We start from the raw sequence: 23,806 nt of genomic DNA, 5'->3' as shown, positions 1-23,806 counted from the left end.
TTTCCTGTCATCTTCCATAACTCAAAGCAAAACTTAAAAAATTCCTTTTTTTTAAAAAAAAAATATATATATTTTATTGTTTTTTTTTACAGAGTGGAAGGAAGAGGGATAGAGAATTAGAAACATCAAAGAGAGAGAAACCTCAATCAGCTGCCTCCTGCACACCCCCTACGGGGGATGTGCCCACAACCAAGGTACATGCCCTTGACTGGAATCGAACCCGGGACCCTTCAGTCCGCAGGCCGATGCTCTATCCACTGAGCCAAACCAGTTAGGGCAAAAAATTCCTTATTCAATCTCTCTCTTTCTCTAAGGGAAAGAGCCCCTGAAGTTCCTCTCCATAATGGCTGCCAAATCCCTCCCTTCTCTTTTCTCTCACAAATGACTTTCCTCCTCTTTGAACCTTACTCCTCCATTCTCTGTGAGCACCACGTCTGCCCTCTTCCCTTTCGAGGAGAGCTCTTAGGTGTGTCTCCAGCTCCTCTTCCCTTTTATGATCTCTGCTCAGTAAATCCAGGGAACTTCTGGAATCGTCTTTCTTGGGGGTGATTGTGGCTAGGAGGTCATAAGTAACTTCTTTTCCTTTCTCACATAACTCTTGATCTCCTTCTAGAAGTTCTCTCATTTTCTTTTGTCATTGCTGAACAGTCTTCAGCATTCTTTTTGCAGAAGTTTCTCTAACATCTTTTCACTCCAGATCTATGCTTAACAGATCCTAAAGCTACTTCTTCACAATTCCTTTATCCATTTGTCTTTTAAAATTATTTTGCTTGTATATTATTTTTAATAAGCGTATCCCCTCTTCACCAGCCTTCTACATTGCATAGGCTGCCTCCAACCGGGGGAGCAGCATTCATTTCCCACTGCTGTCCCCGGTGCCCTTTGTCCCGACTCCCTTCCCTGCTCACCATTGTTGTCCACGCATCCCTCCCAGTATTGTCTGTTCTTCTCATCTCCTCCTTGTCCATATTTATAATAACGTTCACTATTTTTAAAAGATCATTTTTGGGTTCTCATTTTTTCCAGGGGCTCTCCCCTAAGTCTCTGTCCTGTGACATAAAACTGCATGCAGCATTGATCTCTGTGGGTTGGAGAGGTACCCTCTCCATTGTGACAACCCACAATACCTCCAGACATCGCCAGATGTGCCCTGGAGGGCAACATTTCCCCACCCTCTCCTCTTGTTGAGAACTGCTGTTCTAGAATATCACCTTTCTGAAGTTGATAGATGGTTATACTTTTTCTTCCCAATTTGTGATTTGTTTGCTTAGCCTAGATTTTTAAAAGTGTGGTCTTTGTCTTACTTGGTAGGAGGGAGCCTCTTAAAATTGCAGGTTCCTGATCTCATCCGAGGCCTACTGAATCAGAAATTCTGGAAGTGGAATTTGGAAATAAAATTTTTACAAGGCAGTACCCCAACCCCTTCCCAAACAGGTAATTCTTATGCCCTGGGCTTGACCTTCCTGTGGTATAACTGCTGCATTACCCACATTTTTTTCCTGCAGGTCTTCCTGGTTGCTCCAGCTTTGCTTCCGCTCTTGGCCTCATGATGCCAACACAAATAGGGAGGCCTCAGGTTACCCGGACAACTGGAGCACAGGAAACCGTAAAGGCGCAGCCCTCCCACAAGGGATCAGACTGTGGCCATGCCGGCTTGCTTTCACCGAAGGGACTCAGTCATACTTCCTACTCCCCGTTCTCCAACTACCCAGTATAGCAGATACCCAGGCCCAAGTCACAGACCCTGATTTTGCAGACCTGGTAGTGGAATATGGAATGAATGGGATGAAGAAAGGTGAATGGAGCTTTTTCACATTGATAGTCCCTGTTACCTTGGTGATAATTGAGTTTTGTACTGGTGAGAATTAGATTCCCCTGAAAGTTGATAAGATTATGAGCTGTAGAGTCCCAGTTGCTTCATTGGACCTTGAGTCTTGGATCTCTTTGCATTCCTGGCTAGATGTTTTTACAATTGGCTTTGGGTCGAAGATTTAGCAATCTACTTCTGATACACTGGGAGCAGTGTATGTTTAGCAAGAAAAGAATAGTCAACATATTATGAATTTGGGTTCTATTTACATTTCATTACGAAACTAGACATTTAAAGGAAGATTATCTGTTTTGATTAAGTATTTAAACATTTGTACATCATAAGCATCTATAGACACAAGCAGCAGAGCTTTTTTTAATTAAATTCAAAATAATGTGGCAATTAACTGGTTAAACCCACAAGTAAATGAAAATCTACTTGCATTTAGATGCTTAGAAACTGTTGAATTGATCCAAAACCAGAGTAGGCCACCTCCGTGGACCATGCATGGCAGGCTAGAGCGAGAGAGAATCAAGGCAGACTGGATAGCCCTTTTCAAACAGTTGAAAGACTGTCCTGTGGAAGGGTTAGAATGGTTCCAGAGGTGGAATGCAGACCTTTATTTCAGATAACAGTGATGGGGCACAGAATTTGGCTTAATAAGGAAGAACATTTAAGTAGTTAGAGGACCTCAAATTGGAATGAGCTGACATTAGGCAATGAACTACTTGTGACTGAATTGTTTATATGGAGGTTAGATTATCATTGCACAAGGTTTGGATGAGATTTTGGACATTAATTTGAGTTTGGCCTATAAAGGGAAGCAGGTAAATTTATTGGAAGTCAGTTCACCCTTTCTATTATATGATTTTGTGGCAGCTATTAACATCATTACTATTTTCCTGGGTACCTCTCTTTGCTAATTTTACCCCTTGAGTCATTGAATATTAGAGCTGATAGTAGAGTCTTTAGATATTTATCAAATGTTGTTCTCTAGTCCTCTGGCGATTCCTCAAGAATGCCTCAAGGGTGGCTGAGAGGTGAAATTAAGGATAGCTGGCGCTATTAGCCCGTTAGCCATGCTTCTGTGAGAACAATCTTGCCTTTAAAATTTTTTTCCAGCCAAACCGGTTTGGCTCAGTGGATCGAGCGTCGGCTTGTGGACTGGGGGGTCCCGGGTTCGATTCCGGTCAAGGGCATGTACCTTGGTTGCAGGCACATCCCCAGTGGGAGGTGTGCAGGAGGCAGCTGGTCGATGTTTCTCTCTCATCGATGTTTCTAACTCTCTGTCCCTCTCCCTTCCTCTCTGTAAAAAATCAATAAAAAATATTTTTTAAAAAAATAATAAAATAAAATTTTTTTCCAGAAAAAAAAAGAGTTCTGAAAAATACTCTTAGAGACCCCAGTATTCCAAGTTCTTCATTTTATTGACAGGCAAACTGAGATATGGAGCAGAGAAGTGCCTTGCCAGAAGGTCACATAGCTAATAAATTTCACAGTTGGAATTCAAATCTAGCTCTTCTAATTCCAGTCATTTGTGGGTTTTTTCCCCCTCTACTAGTCTACCTTCTTATAATTCAGTAAAAGTTTCTCTTCATTTCACTGGCCACAACTATAGTCCAGAATTTTATTTCTTCAGCTTTACTATTTCCTATTCGTCACTGAGCTAGTCTCCCTGTTATCCAATCTCTCCTTCTTCTGGTCTATATCATATACACTGTTGCCATGTTATTCTTCATGAAACATGGTCTTCATCATGAGATTTCCCTGCTTAAGAACCTTCTCCATATTGCTGAAAGGAACTTTTCAGCCTGACACATGGTTAACATTCTTTAGGATCTTCATTGTTCAGCTAAGCTGAGCCCGAGTCCATCCTATTATGGGTGATTAATGGGCCATATAATAGTGAGATTAATTGAGACCCACCCTACCTCTAGACTCCAACTTTGGCAGAATTTTTATGTGTACAGTTTTAATTAAGGATAATGAGAAGATACAAAAGAAATAGAAGACTAGAAAAAAAATAGATCTCATAAAAAGAAGTTGCATAACAATGTTTTATATAATCCTATTTGTAGTACAAATACATACATAAAAAACACACACAAAAATGAGGTGTATAGAAATTGGAAGAAAACACACCAAATTGATAACAGACCTTAACTTTGATGAGGTGGATTGAGAAAGGAAAGGGGATGGGGAGGAATAAAAAATATATTTTAAAAAATATTTCTTCCCAGTCTGTGGCTTGGCTTTTTATTTTTAATGATTTTTAAAAAAAATGAATATTTCAGTCTCATCATGGCTTCTTTTATATTGCCTTTTTATTTTCTTTATGGAGTCTTTTGAAGAGCATAAATTTTAAATTTTTGTGAAATCTAATTTTTTCCTTCTTTCTTGTATGACTATTGCTTTTTTGTGCCCTACATAAGAAATCTTTGCTTACACCAAAGTGACAAAGTTTTTCTCCTGTGTTTTTTTCTATATCTAGAAGTTTTAGCTTTTATATTTCAGTCTTTTTATGTTTATGATTCATTTTGATCATTTTCTTAACTTTCTCCTCGCAGCACAACAGGTGCAATAGGAAAAGACGAATCTGAAATGAAGATTACCTCTCTCAAAACAGACATGGTAGGATATAAACATTAGCTTTTTCTGTGTATTGTCTTCATCTACTATTTATTAAGTATTAACGATTCACTAGTAAAATATATATCAGTCACCTACTGGATCAGGTGCTGGCAATACAGTGATGAAAACACTAGACAATGTCCTTGCTCCATGGAGTTTACATTTTAATGGGAGTGGTTGTGGTTTCTTTTGTTGTTGTTTTTTAAATATATTTTATTGGGTTGTTTTTTACAGAGAGGAAGGGATAGGGATAGAGAGAAACATCAATAAGAGAGAAACATCGATCAGCTGCCTCCTGCACACTCCCCACTGGGTATGTGCCCGCAACATACATGCCCTTGACTGGAATCGAACCTGGGACCCTTGAGTCTGCAGGCCGACGCTCTATCCCCTGAGCCAAACCGGTTAGGGTGGGAGTAGTTGTGTTTTAGTGAACATCCCATTGTATGATTGGCAAAGTCAAGAAAATGTTATTGTGATTCCTCAACTGAAGGAAGAATTTCAGTTCCTTGGCAAACTACTTTATCTTCCTGTATGATAGAGAGGAAGAACCTTTTTCCACAAAGGGTCACTGATTTGTTGAGAAAAGGGACTCAGGCTACATATAGTCAGCTACAGTGCAATATGGGGAGTGGCATCATAGAACAGGGTGGAAAATCATAGTAAGTGAGCTCATGCTTCTGTTACTGTTGAGGAATAGTGACCAGACTTAATGCTTTCTTCTTTAAAAAAAAAAAAATACTTTCTATTAATTTCAGAAAAGAAGGAAGAGGGAGAGAAAGATAGAAACATCAATGATGAGAGAGAATCATTGATCGGCTGCCTCCTGCACACACCTGCAACCCAGGCATGTGCCCCCACCTCCTAGTTCATAGTTCGACGCTCAACCACAAAGCCACACCAGCTGGGCTCTTCTCTTTTTTTAAAAATAATCTTTCTTTCCTTTTTTTCTTTTCAAATTAAAAGGTAAAGTTTATTTTTTATTTGTTTATTTGTTTGTTTGTTTATGTTAATCCTCACCCGAGGATATTTTTCCACTGATGCTTATTTCCACAATATCTCATATTTGCTTTTTTTAGGGCGAGTGGAAGAGAGGGAAAGACAGAGATATATCGATGTGAGAGAAGAACATCGATTGGTTGCCTCCTGCACGAGCCCTGAGGGCTCAGGTGGGGAGGTGGGGGAGAGCCTGCAACCAAGGTATATGCCCTTGGAATCGAACCCAGGACCCTTTGATCCGCAGGCTGTCACTCTGTCCATTGAGCCAAACTGGCTAGGGCAATACTCTCTTCTTTAATTAAGCAAAAACAATTTGTTTTTTGTTTCAGTCCCATTTAAAAAAAAATATTTTATTGATATTTTACAGAGAGGAAGAGAGAGGGATAGAGAGTTAGAAACATCGATGAAAGAGAAAAGTCCATCAGCTGCCTCCTGCACACCCCCCACTGGGGATGTGCCCGCAACCAAGATACATGCCTTTGCCTGGAATCGAACTTGGGACCATTCAGTCCGCAGGCTGACGCTCTATCCACTGAGCCAACCCGGTTAGGGCTCAGTCCCATTTTTGATATCTTTTTTTTTTTTTTTGCCAAAAGAGTTCACTGATAGTATCTTCAGAGAACTGCTAGGCCTCTTTTCTGGTGGCCAGAGCACCAGGTATCTCTATAGCTAACCATTCACATTTTCTTTAAAACAAGTCATGCTCTGTGTTAATGATACCACCTTTCTTCAAGCCACTTCAAGTGTCAGTAATAAGTGCTATTTACTATCAATATTTATAAACCAGTATTAATATTACGTAACTAGATAAATGATGTTAATTCAAATCAGGGTAAAGCCACTATAGCCCAGGTGATTTTCATAGAAGAAATAAAGCTTGAACTAATTCTTTTTTTTTTTCTTTTTTTTTTTTTTTAATTTTTCGCTAAAAGTATTACAAAGTGTATTACATAAGTGTCCTTTTTTCCCCCCCCGCCCTTGACAGACCCCTGCCCTCCCTTACCCCCCAGTGTCTTATGTCCATTAGTTATGGTTATATGGATGCATACCAGTCCTTCGGTTGATCTCTTAATCCCCTCCCTCCTCCCCCCCAACCCTCCCTGGCCTTCCCACTGCAGTTTGACAATCAGTTTGAGGCAGCTCTGCCTCTGTATCTATTATTGTTCAAAAGTTTGTAATGGTCTTTATTATCCATGAATGAGTGAGATCATGTGGTATTTTTCCTTCATTGACTGGCTTATTTCACTTAGCATAATGCTCTCCAGTTCCATCCATGCTGTTGCAAATGGTAAGAATTCCTTCTTTTTTACAGCAGCATAGTATTCCATCGTGTAGATGTACCACAGCTTTCTAATCCATTCATCTACTGATGGGCACTTAGGCTGTTTCCAGATCTTAGCTATGGTGAATTGTGCTGCTATGAACATCGGGGTGCATATATCCTTTCTGATTGGTGTTTCTGGTTTCTTGGGATATATTCCTAGAAGTGGGATCACAGGGTCAAATGGGAGTTCCATTTCCAATTTTTTGAGGAACCTCCATACTGCCTTCCATAGTGGCTGCACCAGTCTGCATTCCCACCAGCAGTGCACAAGTGTTCCTTTTTCTCCACATCCTCTCCAGCACTTGTCGTTTATTGATTTGTTGATGATGGCCATTCTGACAGGTGTGAGATGGTACCTCATTGTTGTTTTGATTTGCATCTCTCGGATGATTAGTGACTTTGAGCATGTTTTCATATGTCTCTTGGCTTTCTGAATGTCCTCTTTTGAAAGGTGTCTATTTAGATCCTTTGCCCATTTTTTGATTGGATTGTTTATCTTCTTTTTGTTAAGTTGTATGAGTTCCCTATAAATTTTGGAGATTAAGCCCTTATCAGATATGACGTTGGCAAATATGTTTTCCCACGAGGTGGGTTTTCTTGTTGTTTTGTTGATGGTTTCTTTTGCTGTGCAGAAGCTTTTTATTTTGATGTAGTCCCATTTGTTCAGTTTCTCTTTAGTTTCAACTGCCCTAGGAGCTGTGTCAGTGAAGAAATTGTTTTGGCATAAGTCTGAGATTTTGTTGCCTTTGTATTCTTCTAGAATTTTTATGGTTTCCTGTCGTACATTTAAGTCCTTTATCCATTTTGAGTTTATTCTTGTGTATGGTGTAAGTTGGTGGTCTAGTTTCATTTTCTTGCATATATCTGTCCAATTTTCCCAACACCATTTATTGAAGAGACTATCTTGGCTCCATTGTATGTTCATGCCTCCTTTGTCAAAAATTAATTGAGCATATTGGTTCGGGCTAATTTCTGGACTCTCTATTCTATTCCACTGGTCTATATGTCTGTTCTTGTGCCAGTACCAGGCAGTTTTGAGAACAGTGGCTTTGTAATACAGCTTGATATCTGGCATTGAGATCCCACCTACTTTGTTTTTTCTCAGGATCGCTGCAGCTATTCGGGGTCTTTTTTTATTCCAGATGAATTTTTGGAGAGTTCGTTCTAGATCCTTGAAGAAGGCCATTGGTATTTTAATGGGAAGTGCGTTGAATTTATAGATTGCTTTGGGTAGTATGGACATTTTAATGATGTTGATTCTACCAATCCAAGAACATGGTATGTTCTTCCATCTGTTTATGTCTTCCTCTATCTCTTTTTTCAACGTCCTATAGTTTTCTGAGTAGAGGTCTTTTACCTCTTTAGTTAAGTTTATTCCTAGGTATCTTAATTTTTGGGGTGCGATGGTAAATGGGATTGTTTTTATAATCTCTCTTTCTGAAAGTTCACTATTGGTATATAGAAATGCCTCGGATTTCTTGGGGTTAATTTTGTATCCTGCTACATTGCCAAATTCATGTATTAAGTCTAGTAGTTTTTTGATGGAGTCTCTAGGGTTCTGTATGTATAATATCATGTCATCTGCAAATAAGGACAGTTTTACTTCCTCTTTTCCAATTTGGATGCCTTTTATTCCTTCTTCTTGCCTAATTGCAATGGCTAATACTTCCAGGACTATGTTGAACAGGAGTGGAGAGAGTGGACATCCCTGTCTTGTTCCTGTTCTTAGGGGAAATGGTGTTAGTTTTTGTCCATTGAGTATGATGTTGGCTGTGGGCCTGCCATATATGGCTTTTATTATGTTGAGGTATGATCCTTCTATTCCCACCTTGCTGAGAGTTTTTATCAAAAATGGGTGTTGGATTTTGTCAAATGCTTTTTCTGCATCAATTGATATGACCATGTGGTTTTTTTCTTTCAATTTGTTTATGTGATGTATCACGTTTATTGATTTACGGATGTTGTACCATCCTTGCATCCTTGGGATAAATCCTACTTGGTCATGGTGTATGATCCTTCTGATGTACTGCTGGATCCGATTTGCTAAGATTTTGTTGAAGATTTTGGCATCTATGTTCATGAGGGATATTGGCCTGTAATTCTCTTTCATTGTGTTGTCTTTACCTGGTTTTGGTATTAGGGTGATGCTAGCTTCATAAAATGTGTTTGGAAGTGTTCCATCCTCTTGGACTTTATGTAGTAATCTGAGGAGGATAGGTTTCAGTTCTTCCTTAAAAGTTTGGTAAAACTCCCCTGAGAAGCCGTCTGGTCCTGGGCTTTTGTTTGCTGGAAGCTTTTTGATGACTGCTTCAATTTCTTCCATCGTTATTGGCCTATTGAGATTTTTAGATTCTTCCTGATTGAGTTTTGGAATGTTGTATTTTTCTAGGAATTTGTCCATTTCCTCCAGGTTGTCTAGTTTGTTGGAGTAGAGTTGTCCGTAGTATTGTTTAACAATCATTTGTATTTCTTTGGGGTCTGTTGTTATTTCGCCTCTATCATTTCTGATTTGGTTTATTTGGGACCTCTCTCTTTGCTTCTTGGTGAGCCTGGCTAGGGGTTTGTCAATCTTGTTTATCCTTTCAAAGAACCAGCTCTTGGTTTCATTGATTTTCTGTATTGTTTTTTTGGTCTCTATTTCATTGATTTCTGCTCTAATCTTTATTATCTCCTTCCTTCTGCTCACTCTGGGCTTTTCTTGTTGCTCTCTTTCTAATTCTTTGAGTTGTAGAGTTAGATGATTAACTACCATTTTTTCTTGTTTTTTGAGGTAGGCCTGTAGAGCTATAAACTTCCCTCTCAGGACTGCTTTCATTGTGTCCCAGAGGTTTTGGATTGTTGTGTTTTCATTGTCATTAGTGTCCAGGATGTTTTTAATTTCTTCTTTGATGTCATCGGTAACCCAATCAATATTTAATAACATGCTATTCAGCTTCCAAGTGTTTGAGTATTTTGGGTTGTTTTTATTGTGGTTTATTTCTAACATTATGCCATCGTGGTCTGAGAAGATGCTTTTTATGATTTCAATCTTCTTGAATTTGTGGAGACTTTGCTTGTGACCCAATATGTGGTCTATTTTTGAATATGTCCCATGAGCACCTGAGAGGAATGTATATTCCGCAGCTGTGGGGTGAAGTGTTCTGAAGATGTCAATTAAGTCCATCTGATCTAGTGAGTCATTTAGGATTGCTGTTTCTTTGCTGAGTTTTTGTCTAGCGGATTTATCCAGTGATGTTAGTGGTGTATTAAAGTCCCCTACTATGATTGTATTGTTGTCGATCTCTCCCCTGATACCTTCCAGGAGTTTTCTTATGTATGTGGGTGCTCCTGCATTGGGTGCATATATGTTTATCAGGGTTATATCCTCTTGTTGTATTGATCCCTTTAGTATTATGAAGTGGCCTTCCTTATCTCTGGTTATGGCCTTCACTTTGAGGTCTATTTTGTCGGATATAAGTATTGCTACCCCAGCTTTTTTTTCATTTCCATTTGCCTGAAAGATATTTTTCCATCCCTTCACTTTCAGTCTGTGTGAGTCCCTTCTAATGAGGTGGGTCTCTTGTAGACAGCAAATGTATGGGTCATGTTTTTTTATCCATTCAGCCACTCGATATCTTTTGATTGGACCATTTAGTCCATTTACATTTAAAGTTATTATTGAAAGGTACTTGTTTGTAGCCATTTCTATTTTTTTGTGGCTGCTTTCTTTCTGGGCTTTTTATTTCTTCTTTTTACACCAGTCCCTTTAGCATTTCTTGCATTGCTGGCTTGGTGGTGATGAACTCCCTTAGCCTTTTTTTGTCTGTGAAGCTTCTTATTTCCCCTTCAATTTTGAATGATAGCCTTGCTGGATAGAGTATTCTTGGATTCAGTCCTTTGCTTTGCATCACTTTGTAGATTTCCGTCCATTCTTTTCTGGCCTGATGTGTTTCTGTTGAGAAATCGTTTGATAATCTGATGGGGGACCCTTTGTAGGTAACTCTCTGTTTCTCTCTTGCAGCCTTTAAGATTCTCTCTTTGTCTTGTACATTTGCCATCGTTATTATGACGTGTCTTGGTGTCGGTCTTTTGGGGTTCATCTTGCCTGGGACTCTCTGTATTTGTGTAACTTTTTTCTTCCCCATATCTGGGAAGTTTTCTGTCATTATTTCTTCAAATAGATTTTCTAATCCTTGCTGCTCTTCTTGTCCTTCTTGCAGCCCTATTATGCGTATGTTACTTCGTTTCATGTTGTCCTGAAGCTCCCTTAGGCTCTCCTCCTGTTTTTTAATTCTTTTCTCCAGTTGCTGTTCAGATTGAGCTTGTTTCTCTGCCTTATCTTCTAACTCACTAATTCGGTCTTCTGCTTCTTCTAGTCTGCTGTTGAAACTTTCCATGGTGTTTTTGATTGTAGCTATATCACTTTTCATTTCTTCCTGATTCTTGCATAGGTTGTTGATTTTCTCATCCATCCGGTGAATGAATTGTACAACCATCATTCTGAATTCTTTTTCTGTCATGTTGCACGCTTCAGCTTCATTAATTTCCTTTCTTGGTGATTCTTCATTGTCTTTCCTCTGGGTATTGTGTCGTCTCTTCATTCTGATTATCTCCTGATGGTTCAAAGGTTGAGTTGCGTGGGCCTGGGCCGTGCGCAGTGGGAGGCTCCCACCACCCTAGTGTCACTGAAGAGCTCTGACACTAAGATGTGTGGTTGTTGTTGGTTGGTGGGAACCAGGCTCGCTCTGTGTCAGTGTTGCCAACACTCAATGTGGCCTCGCGCGTGCCCTTAGAATTAGGGACCCTGCCTGCACTGTGCTGAAATAGAGGCCCCCCTGACGCGTGTTTAGCACCAGAGCAGAGCCCCCTAGCTTGCGCCAGGAGTCAGAGTTCCCCAAGAGTTCAGTATCAGAGTCTCTGTTGCTTCGCGCAACCTCACCTTGAGAATCAGGGTCCCTGTGTGCCCTTGCACCAGGAATTGGATTCACTGGCTCTTAGTATGAATGCACAGGAAATCAGGATCTCAGGCGCAGGTGATAAGAAACACAGTCAAGTCACTGGTGCTTGGTGCTGCCTCCTGCCCTGAGAAACGGGGTTTCTGGGCCTGTGCTAGGCGGACAAACTCCCGTTCGCGCGATTGCTCCCAGCCCAGGGCTCTGATGCCAGCAGTGCGCGCAGGATTAGTTCCTGGTGCTGTGCGCGTTTTTGCTCCCAGCCCAGGGCTCTGATGCCAGCAGTGCGCACAGGATTAGTTCCTGGTGCTGTGCGCGTTTTTGCTCCCAGCCCAGGGCTCTGATGCCAGCAGTGCGCACAGGATTAGTTCCTGGTGCTGTGCGCGTTTTTGCTCCCAGCCCAGGGCTCTGATGCCAGCAGTGCGCACAGGATTAGTTCCTGGTGCTGTGCGCGTTTTTGCTCCCAGCCCAGGGCTCTGAAGCCCGAAGTGCGCATAGGATCAGTTCTAAGGTGCTCGCGCACTTTCAGGCCAAAGTTTCTGCAGCGCTGAGGCCCCGGCAAGGGGTAGGTCTATCAGTTAGTTACTCTGGCACTGCCCGCGATCCTGGGGGAAGGGGGGATGGGCTCTGCTACTCACGGATCTGCAGCAGGGATCTCCGAACTTTCCGTGTCTGCAGGTCTGTAGCTGTGGTCACAGGTCTCTGTCCCCAGTGGCTGCAGGGTCCTGGTATGCGTCTGAGATCAGACTGGGTGGTGCTGAGGCCAGGATCCTAGTCTCAAGCAGCTCTGTTTCCCAAGATGGTGTGGTCGCTGTGCCTCTGCTGGCCGCCGAGGAGTGTCCGCCCCTCCGTGGAGGGGCGCAGGCCTCCTCTGGGCTCCCGCAGTCGCGCCGCCCGCAAGTCGCCGCCTCCGGGTTAGTAGCCGCTGGGTTAGTAGCCGATCTCTGGATGCCGGTAGGTAACCGCTTCCCAAGATGGCGTGGTCTCGCCGCTGCGCTGGCGCCCAGGGGGAAGTTTCAGCCTCAATCTCTAACCATCCGCATTTTTCAGGAGTTCTCTGTCTTTCCTGGCTGCAGACTGTCTCTCAGCTGAACCTCCCCAGCTTGATCGGGCTGGTTGTTACCCGTTTCAGCTGCTCGCCCCTATCTGCTCCGGGACGAAGGACCAACACGTCCGTCTAAGCCTCCGCCATTTTTTTCTCTCCCTTGAACTAATTCTGAGAGGATTTTGGTAGATACAAATAAAGAGGGCAGATTAATTTGGATTGATGGATTTGAGGAAGAAGAAATTAACGATTGTTCATGGTGTGGCTCCCCTATCATCTATCCAGAGCAGACATTATTAATCGATCATGCACTCATTCTTGCTGAGTGTGGGCACAGACTGGTAAGCCTGGAACTAGATGGGGGGGGGGGGGGGCGGGGGGCGGAATGTAGATTTTAAATGGAGAGATATTTTGAAAGTGGCATCAGTGAGACTTCTTGAAAACGTCTGACCCTGGAAGTCAAGATGTGGGGCATTTTCATGTGCAACGGGGAAGCCCTTGGTGCAGAGACTACAGGAACAGTTTCTGTTCATATGTGCTCAGTACACAGACATTGGAGGGGTGTGATAGGCATTACAACCAGACTCAGAAAAAGAATGCCAGGGGAAGACAGTGCAATGGATTCTGCCACAGGGCACCACTCAGGGATCCTAGAGTTATACCAGCTACAGAGTTGGCCCATGATCGCCAGCAGTGTAAGCAGCAAACAGGGTGAAGAAACATTGCGCTGGGTATAGGAGGCCAGAGGACCACTTGCTCAAGTTCACCTCTTTCCTGCTGCTGCAGAGTCCCCTTCCCCTCGTACATCCAGATCCATCTCAAGCAGAGAAGCAGGGGAGAGGCGGCTATCTGAGAGACCAAGAAATTTTTATTCAAGAGAGTCTGAGCAGTGCCTTAAAGACTGTCTAAATGGTCAGGTCAGACTATGTTAAACTGATCTGAGGACTTCTGAAAGGTGTGGGATCCCAGCTGTGAAGATGTAGTAGACCTTTAGGTGAGTAGCGTGTACCAGTTAACTCATACCATCATTGACGAGGTAAGGCAGGGATGATGCAGGCCTGTGTCCCTGTTCCCATCTGAGGTAAGTTAGTATAGATGCCAGAGGCATGTGGCCTAGCTGAGCAGGTAGCTCAGTGCATGCAGCTGCAGGGGGCTGCTTACTCATGTGTACCTGCCTCAGCACCAAGTGTCCCAGCACCGGCCGCACCTGTTGCCAAGGAAGAACCATGTGGTTGAAACCCATCCATGATACCTGACCCTGTCAAGCCTGTGAGGACAGATTCTTGTGGTCTGCTATTTCTGTTAGCGCCCACCTTAAAAAAAAAAAATCTTCTTTATTAAATTTTGAGAGAAAGAAACATTGATGTGAGAGAGAAACATCGATCAGTTGCCTCCCACATGTGCCAGCAACTTGGGTATGTGCCCTGACCAAGAGTGGAACGCGCCACCTTTTGACAAATGGGACAAAGCTCCAATGAACTGAGTCACACCGGCCGGGGCTGTCGGCACCTACCGTTTATTTTTCCTCATCTGGAGCTTTCTACCATACGCTTTTCTCCTTGCCAGGATTAGTCAGAAATTAGCCCATAATTGCTGTCTTCCTATTCCCAAAATCTGTGACCTTTATGTTCTGGGTACTGGATGCAAGGGATGCCTGTTGCCCTGATCTTATTTCAGGACCTCTGACTAACATACCCTGAGTGTAAAGAATGAATTTGCAAGCCCAGTGGCGTCTTGCAATTCCTACATCGGAGAAGCTTAAGGGCAGAAATCTGACTGGAAGGGAAGGGAGGCAGATTAGTCTTGAAGGTGAGTCCACAGAGTAATGTGATTTGCTGACAAGGACTGACCACCAGAAAAGTAAAAAAAATGTGATTAATAAAAATATGTACTTTGTTACCTGACTGGTGTGGTTCAGTTGTTGAGCGTCGACCTAGGAACCAAGAGGTTACAGTTCGATTCCCGGTCAGGGCACATGTGCAGGTTTCTGGCTCAATCCCCAGTGGGGGTCATGCAGGAGGCAGTTGATTAATGATGTTTGTCTTTCATCGATGTTTCTATTGCTATATCCCTAAAAATCCTCTCTCTCTAAAAATCAATAAAAAACATACTTAGAAGAAAATATGTACTTTATTCATATAAGTGAGCTTTGTAAATGTGGAATCTAGGACTTTTTAAAAAATCTTCTATTGGCTAATTATTTCATTTAGTTTCTTGCATCCCTAAACAAGGTATGACACCATTAACCTGACCACTTAAGACATGTGCTTTGCTCACTATTTATTTATGTATTTTTATTTGGTTTCTTTTATGGGGAGGGGAAGGAGTTCATTGCCATCGATGCCCACAACTCTTCCTCAGGTGCTCCAAGCAGTCTTTCCCTCTGTGAGCTGTACTGTAAAATCCTATCATTGCTGTTGGGCAACATCAAAATACCTTATATATGTAGCAATGACAGCACACATGCCCACACCCAATGAAGTAAGGTCATGCCCCTGAAATTATCTCCATTGAGGTGGCAGGTGATGTCATGACTGTGGATAAACTCACCAAGGAAGTGAGTATGGAAAGGAGAATGCAGAAAGCTGAAACTACAGCATGGGGGTGGGAAGCCTACAGCTCAGAGGAGGAAGAGGGTCTTGCTGGAGTGAGAGAGCACCGGACAGTGAGATGGAAGGATGACTGGGATAATGAGCTGTGGCAGGAGCCATGGGAAGAGCTTTAAGAAGAAGGTGATGGTCCACAGTGTCAAATGTGATTGAGGTATAATGGAGGGACTTACTATGATTTATAAACTGGGACTTCACTGTGTTCTTCCTGATTGTTTATAAAAATTTTACACTAGGCTATTTAATTCAATTCAAGTATTTATTGAGCTGCATACTAACTGTGGTAGGGCTGTATAAAAGAGTTATAAAATGTTTTAAGTAATATATCTTTGTAAACAAATATACTGTAATTTATATATAAAAGCTACATTAATTTTTATTGGTATATTTGTTAAATGGAAACTACAGACCTATTTCAATAACATAAAAAATATTTTGGTATCTTTTCATCCCCGTGATACCGTTTAAAAGAGAAAACACCCTCATATACTTCTTATTACAAAAGTAATACACAATCATTGAAAATACAATCTACACTAATAAAAGAGAAACATGGTAATTGGCGTATGACCGCTACCCCTCCCATTGGCTAATCAGCGTATCCTTATGCAAATTAACTGTCAGCCAAGATGGTGGCCGGCAGCCATGCACTGAAGCGAGCAGGGAGGCTTGCTTCCTCCAGGGACTGCAGGCTCCAACGTTCCCGCCTCACTTGCCGGCCTCTCAACTGCAACTCTAAGCAACTATATACTATGTTGCAAATAAGAAGCTAAACAAAACCGGCTTTCAGTCAGCCCCGGACTGCAACATTGTATTGATGTTTTCAGCAGCAAGGCCTCAGAGCTAAAGCTGGCCCAGAATAAAAAAAAAAAAAGAAAACAAGTAACAGTTGGGAGCTTTTAGTCAACTGCCAGCGGGAAAACAGCCCTCAGCCCCTCAGCCAGCCTGGCCAGGCACCCCAGTGGGGATCCCCACCCTGATCCAGGACACCCTTCAGGGCAAACCAGCCGGCCCCTACCCATGCACCAGGCCTCTATCCTATATAGCAAAAGGGTAATATGCCTCCCAGCACTGGGATCAGCGGAGCAGCAAGGCTCCCGGCATTGGGATCAGCGTGACAGGGGGCAGCGCTGCGGCTCTGTGAGTGACAGGGTGAGGCGCCCCAACCCCCCCGCCCCCACGGACCCTGCTCTGTGTGTGACAGGGTAGAACCATAACCTCTCCATCGGCCCTGCCCTGAGTGTGACAGTGGTGGCGCCCCAACCCCCTGATCGGCCCTGTTCTGTGGGTGATAGAGGGTGGCGCCCCAATCCCCCTCCACGGGCCTTGCTCTGTGTGTGACAGGGTAGAGCCATAACCTCCCCATTGGCCCTGTCCTGAGTGTGACAGGGTGCAGCGCCCCAACCCCTTGATCCACCCTGCTCTGTGTGTGACAGGGGGCGGTGTCCCAGCTCCCCTATCGGCCCTACTCTGTGAGTGACAGGGGGGAGCTCCTCAACCCCCTGATGGGCCCTGCTCTGTGAGTGACAGGGGGCAGCGCCCCACCCCCCTGATGGGCCCTGCTCTGTGAGTGACAGGGGGCAGCGCCCCAACCCCCTGATTGGCCCTGCTCTGTGAGTGACAGGGGGCAGCGCCCCACCCCCCTGATTGGCCCTGCTCTGTGCGTGACAGGGTGTGGCGCCACAACCTCCCCATTGACCCTGCCTTGAGTGTAACAGGGGGCAGTGCCCTAACCCCCCAATCAGTCTATCCTGAGTGTGACTGAGGGTGGCATTGCAACCTCCCGATCCGCCCTGCTCTGTGCATGACAGGGGGCGGTGCCCCAACTCCCCAATCAGCCCTGCTCTGAGCCTGACCAGGGGCTGCACCTAGGGATTGGGCCTGCCCTCTGCCACCCGGGAGCAGGCCTAAGCCAGCAGGTCGTTATCTCCCGAGGGGTCCCAGACTGCGAGAGGGCACAGGCTGGGCTGGGGGACCCCCCCGCCCCCCGAGTGCACAAATTTTTGTGCACCGGGCCTCTAGTTAAATATAAAATTCTAACTCATACTATCCCCAAAGACAGCCGTCTCAACATTTTGATTTATGCAATTCGAGGTTTCGTGTGTGTGTGTGTGTGTGTGTGTGTATTTTTAATGAAACTGGGTTCATTCCATACATCTTTCAACCTATTTTCACTTAATGATGTATGGTGAACAATCTTTGATATCATATATCTCTGAAATAATGTTTAATGGGCTGCTTGGATTTTAATGTATAAGGGTAATATAATCTGTAATAATAAAAGTGTAATATGCTAATTAGACCGGACATCCTTCCAGATGACCTTCAGGGCAAAGCCGGGGCTGTGAGGGAAGCCTGGGTCCCAGGTGCCTGCCAGTGGCCATAGGGAAGCCTGGGTCTCAGGTGCTGGGTGCTAGAGGGAAGCCAGTGCTGGCAGCCGGAGGAAGGAAGGCCTACTCTGGCATGAATTTCATGCATCGGGCCTCTAGTTTAATTATACAATGCCCTATAATTAGAAATTTAGATATTTCCTAACCTTTTATTATTAAAGACAAGATTGTTGAGTATCTTTGAGGTGAAAGCTATGCTTTTTTTTTTTTAAACATCAATATGAGAGATGCATACGCCCTGATTGGGGGTGGGGGGTGGGGATTGAACCTGCAACCCAGGTACATGCCCTTGACTGATTCTCTATCCACTCAGCCACACTGGTCAAGGCTAAGTCTATGATTTTCTTTAGCTAAATTCTTAAAGTGGAATTGATAGGTTAATGCTAAAAATATTTTAAAAGCTTTTAATGGAGATTGCCAAGCTGCTTTTTACTGTTGTACCAGATCATACCTCACTAGCAGTGTACGAGAATACCATTTTCCCACACACTTGCTAGCATTAGGTATTATTTCTGAAACAATTTTTATAGATGAAAAAATAGTTCTTCATTTAAATTTTATAGCCACTTAAAATTATATATATGTATATACATATATATATGTGTGTGTGTGTATGTGGTAAATAGTGATTCTTTGAAGATAAATTTTATCAAAAGAACTAAAAATTATTCTAAATTGGCTTAATGAAGTGAAGGATCAATCTGGATGCTACTGTGTTTTTTTTTAATTCTCACCCGAGGATTTTTTTCCATTGATTTTTAGGGAGAGTGGAAGAGAGAGGAAAGACAGAGAGAAACATCAATGTGAGAGAAACAGTTCGATTGCCTGCATGAGCCCTCACCAGGACTGGGCTGGGGAGGAGCCTGCAACCAAGGTACATGCTTTTGACCGGAATCAGATCCTGGACCCTTTGATCCCAAGGCTGACGCTCTACTGAGCCAAACCGGTGAGGGCTGGGGGCTACTGTTTTTAATTGAATGTAGATGTGACTCTGAAGTGGTCACATTTCTGTTCCCTCACTTACTAACTAGTAGTTTTGGGTAGTGGTTAACATCTCTAGGTCTGTGTCTTTACGAAATGGGACTATAATAGAACCTGTCTTAGAGGGCTGTTAGGCAGGTTAAATAAGTTACTAGACGTAACACTCATGGCACATTGTTGGCATAGGCACAAAATAAACACTAGAATGCTCACTAGTGAGGTTGATTTTCTGTGTGACTCTCAGACTGATAGGAGGCAGCATCACAAGGGGGAGTTTAGAGTTTTTTAAAGATATCATTTTGGGAGGAACCCTCTAGACTCTGAAGGATAGTGTTCTTCCCGTCAACAAGATATAAGATGACTCAAGGGAGGGAGTCATGAGCTTAGTAAGGAGTACTTTCCTCTCTCTCGCCCCAAACCAGGCAAGAGGGTATCAAAGAGCATATACATGAAAGAGAGACTGATCTCTCATTCCCTGGTTAAACTATGTTTGGACAGTAGACTTGGTAGGCTCTGCATTGATCTGAGAAGAGGAAAGGAAATTAAAGAGAGGTGGAAGGACTGGGCAGGGTGATGGTGGAATAGCTTGGCTTAGCAAAGACGCATGAGTTTCTTGTGGTCAAAGGGACCCTGGGAAAGAGAGCTGGACTTGAGCATCTTGCTGGTAGCCCATCTGACAGGCTGCCTGCTGGACAGAAGATAGAGGGGTTAAAGGAGATGACTTGGAGCAGGGTTGTCTACATTAGAGGCCTCATGGGACTTTCTAAAGAACATACACAGTGCCCTATAAGAGATCTGGCATTTTGACGTCTGCCTGGAAACAGGCTGGAATGGCCTGTCATCTACAACCAGCAGTGGTTTGTGTAACTACTCTGTTGACTGACGAGACTGTTATCTCTTTCCTCTCTGTTTTCTTCCTGCTGCGCAATCCCAGAAGAGCTAGAACCCCTCTAGAGCGCCTTCTAGAGAACTAGAAGAGGAAGAGGAGACGTCATAGAAGGGACCATATACTCCTCCTCACTTCAGGTTCCTTAAGCCATGGCTCGGGCTTGGGCTGGAAGAGGGGAGGAGATGACTTCTACCTTGAACCTGAGATTGGAGTTTAAACCAGTTGGGTTGGAGTGAGTTCTCACGTAACCAAAAGGGAGCAGAGAGGTGTGGAATCTGTTCATGCTGTTGTGATGAGTGGGAAGGAGACATTTATCATGGCATAGGTGAAGAAGGCTGGTAGGAGAGGAGCTTATGTTTACATCTCACTGAATTCAGTGCTCAAGAGATAAGTTAAATTTATCACTAAATCCATCCTTGAACCCATTGTCCCATATTTCTCTGCAGTCTCAGAGGAAATAGTCCCCCGCCCCTCTTTTTTGGTAAAGTGAATCCATTCATCTGTGCTCTTGTTTATTCATTGAGAAAACATTTATTTGACTGTAAAACGTCTTGCACGGTGTTAAGGTACAAAGATTAAATATGACAGTTCTTTCTTTTATGGAATACACAATTTAGTGGGGTAGGTAGAAAGTAACTATCTACTTTAAAAACAATGTATTGCCCTAGTTGGTTTGGCTCAGTGGATAGAGCTTCAGCTTGTGGACTGAAGGGTCCCAGGTTTGATTCTGGTCAAGGGCACATGTCCGGGTTTTGGACTCGATCCCCAATAGGGGGCATGCAAGAGGCAGCCGATCAGTGATTCTCTCTCATCACTGATGTTTCTGTCTCTTTCTCCCTCTCCCTTCCTCTCTGAAATCAATAAGAATATATTTTAAAAATTTAAAATAATGTATTAAGGGTTATAAAAAGTGGGGTGGAAGGCTTCAAAGAAGAACAGTTAGTCAGAAGTCAAGGGAAGATAAGACATTTCAGGCTGATGAACTAATGTGGCTCACTTAGGGAACTAAGAATAGTTCTTTATGTTTAGAAGTCAGACGTAGCAGCAGAGAAGGCTGGAGAGAAGGCCAGAGCCAGATCCTAGTGGGCTAACATGCTTGTTCTCTATCCAGGAGGCCAGCGGTTCTTAACAGCAGCGGTACTGCCCCTGGAGGGGCATTTTAAACATTTGTGGGGCGTTTTTGATTTCTGTAGTGATGGGAGGTGGATTTTACGGGCATTTTGATAGTTGGGGACCACAAATATTGGACTCTGCAATGTGCAACGTGAGAACAGTTCCACATAATTAAGAATATATTGCTTTAAAGTAGGTGTTTATTTTTCTACCAACCCCACTAGGTCATGTATTCCATAAGAGAAGAAATGTTATCTTGTTACTCTTCATACTTCAACATTGGCAATACATTTGGGATGTCAAATAAATGTCCTGAATTTCATATGATTTAGAGATCCTGAGTTCTGCCTAATTTTTGAATGTTCCACCAAACTTTTGTGTAGGGTGTTATTGTTATATATAAATAAATTGGTCTGTTATTAGTTATCCTAACACCAGTGTTTAATCTAGCATGTTTTTAATGTGATGGCCTCTGATCTTACTTCTCTTAAATCCTAACTGACTCATTTCTTATAGTTAGGTACATGCATCTGAGTGCTTCCTTAAGTCTTCTGTAATACTCATGTCCAACCATTTATGTATCGAAATACCTATTATTATTACTGTCCTCATTCCTCTTTTATATCACAGCTAGGAAAGACACTTTTGGTGTTTTGAAATTATGTGTATAGATAGGTTGTTATCTATGGATTTCATTTTAGATCAATAAAGGTGCTGTTATTTTATTTTATTTTTTTAAAATATATTTTATTGATTCTTTACAGAGAGGAAGGGAGAGGGATAGAGAATTTGAAACATCGATGAGAGAGAAACATCAATCAGCTGCCTCCTGCACGCCCCCTACTGGGGATGTGCCCGCAACCAAGGTACATGCCCTTGACCGGAATCGAACCTGGGGCCCTTCAGTCCGCAGGCTGACGCTTTATCCACTGAGCCAAACTGGCTAGGTATTATTTTAAATATTTATTAGAAGAAGGGAGACTTAGGTCTGACAGGATCAAGTCACTATGTAGCCATTGCTTTTCAAAACATTATTTCGAGCCACAGAGCTCAAAACTTTTTTGCTCATGAGCTCCCTAAAGTAATAATAACCCTCTCACACAGTTTTAAGTTGAAATCTTACATTTATTATCACAAATTTAAATTTATGAATTGTTAATGGGAGATAGAAAATATTAATCCCTTTATAAGTTGAAATAAGCTGAGGATTTACTGTAATAATAAATATTTCATGATAATTTGTTAAAGTAGAATAAAATCTTATTGAATAAAGCACACCAAATAAGTTACTTATTTTTAAAAATATTTTTTTTATTGATTTCAGAGAGGAAGGGAGAGGAGAGAGACAGAAACATCAAACACGGGAGAGAATCATTGATTGGCTGTCTCCCTGCATGCTCCCCACTGGGGACTGAGCCCACAACCCCAGGCATGTACCCTGACCGGGAGTCAAATTGTGACCTACTGGTTCATAGGTCAACACTCAACCAATGAGTCATGCTGGCCAGGTGGTCACTTAATTTTTTATCCATGGCTTTTATTCAGTGTATTTGAATTTTTTGATGGCCTGCACAACTTTCCAATTACATTTTTTCATTTGTTTTAAGTCAGGTCACTGAAGTATAATTTACATACAGTACAATTCAATTATTTTCATGTGCTCCAGTTACGTTTATTTATTTATTTTTACTCCAGCTACTTTTAAAAAGAAAGTGTGTCATTAATGTAGTCTCCTTGGGCTGTGCTGATTATAGGGAATCCCAGCATGGGCTAAACAGCTCATTTCCAATGCCAAGTTTTACCCTGAACAGAAGAATGTACATGGTGGGAAAAGGCAGGAAGCCCTATCGCTTTAAAGTACCTTGATTCATCTTTAAGTTTCCCTAAACCAAGGTCTTCATTTACATACCCCTTTGCTTGGTGTCCCTGCAGTTTTCACACCCTAGAACAGTTCGTCATCACAAGATTTGGCCTAGGCAAGGGATATGACTTTCTTTTGCAAAGTGGGAGGACTGTGTGAACACCGGCCCATTCTTGGGCAGATCAGTTTTAGGGAAGAGTCCACGTGGAAGATGAGGATCTGGAAATGCATTCCCTTGAAACCACCTGAACATACATACCCCTTGGGAAATCTTTCTGTGCTCCCCCTGTTTGAGAGGTACCGCCCAGAGGTTCAGGGGTTCAGATGGTGCTAAGGGCAGGGGGCCCCAGGTTTTGGGTCCTGCACTGCTACTTCATCTACAGCAGCTGGGCTTCTTTTCTGTTTTGTGCTTAAGCTTTTATTTGAAGGAAGGGTTTTGCTGCTAAAAATAACAGTTTGAAAAACACAGCTTTCATGGGGAACCATTTAAGGATTTTAAGCAGCAAAGTGACATAATTAAGTTTTTGTTTCAAAAAGTCACTTTGGCATCTGAACACATTGTGGAGGATGAATTGGAGGGAAGTGAGACTGGAGGCCCAGAGAGTTGTCGCAGAGGCTGTTGAGACATCTAAAGGAAAACTAAGAAATGGCAGTCCTGGCCCGGCTGGTGTGGCTCAGTGGTTGAGCATTGACCTATGAATCAGAAGGTCATGGTTCGATTCCCAGTCAGGGCACATGCCTGGTTTGCAGCCTTGATCCCTGGTAGGAGACATGCAGGAGGCAGCTGATGGATGTTTCTTTCTCATCAATGTTTCTATCCCTCTCCCTAAACTCAATAAAAACATATATTTTAAAAAAATGGCAGCTCTGGGTTCCATCCCAGAGTGGTGGCATCCACTTTAGATGGAGCAGGGGCTTCCTGGTTTGCGAATCTTCATCCAGCTGCCTCTTGCATTTACATTTTCTGCCTGGCCTTTGCCTCTGTGACCCCTGCCTTAGAGTAATCTTTCCTCTTTATCCAGTAGATCCAGGCTGCCACCAAGTCTTGTTGTTTCTTGCCGGGAGCCGGTCCATCCTTGCTGCTTGACACAGTCACTGCAGAGAAGAAACATCTGCACAGCATATGTTTCAAGGAACCTGGCGTATATGGCATACTGTTCTTAATATGTTTGCTCCCCTTAGCGCTATGTGTTTTAACCAAGGTCACCTCTCTGAGAAAGGTT

At 42.9% G+C, this 23,806-nt stretch overlaps 1 long non-coding RNA gene across 1 annotated transcript; it reads left to right on the top strand.

The window, feature by feature from the left end:
- The first annotated feature begins 4,333 nt into the window (after window positions 1–4,333).
- Window positions 4,334–21,255, top strand: LOC139021066 (uncharacterized). The gene is made up of 3 exons (XR_011473397.1): window positions 4,334–4,441; window positions 18,502–18,613; window positions 19,655–21,255. It is a non-coding gene; the product is annotated as an uncharacterized lncRNA (long non-coding RNA).
- The last annotated feature ends 2,551 nt before the right edge of the window (window positions 21,256–23,806 follow it).

This window comes from Myotis yumanensis, unplaced genomic scaffold (assembly GCF_028538775.1).
Source record: "Myotis yumanensis isolate MYYU_CA2020_CCGP unplaced genomic scaffold, mMyoYum1.0.hap1 SCAF_12, whole genome shotgun sequence".
NCBI classification, from domain to species: domain Eukaryota; kingdom Metazoa; phylum Chordata; class Mammalia; order Chiroptera; family Vespertilionidae; genus Myotis; species Myotis yumanensis.
The sequence above is the reverse complement of the archived record's forward strand: the minus strand, read 5'-3'. Positions and strand labels throughout refer to the sequence as shown.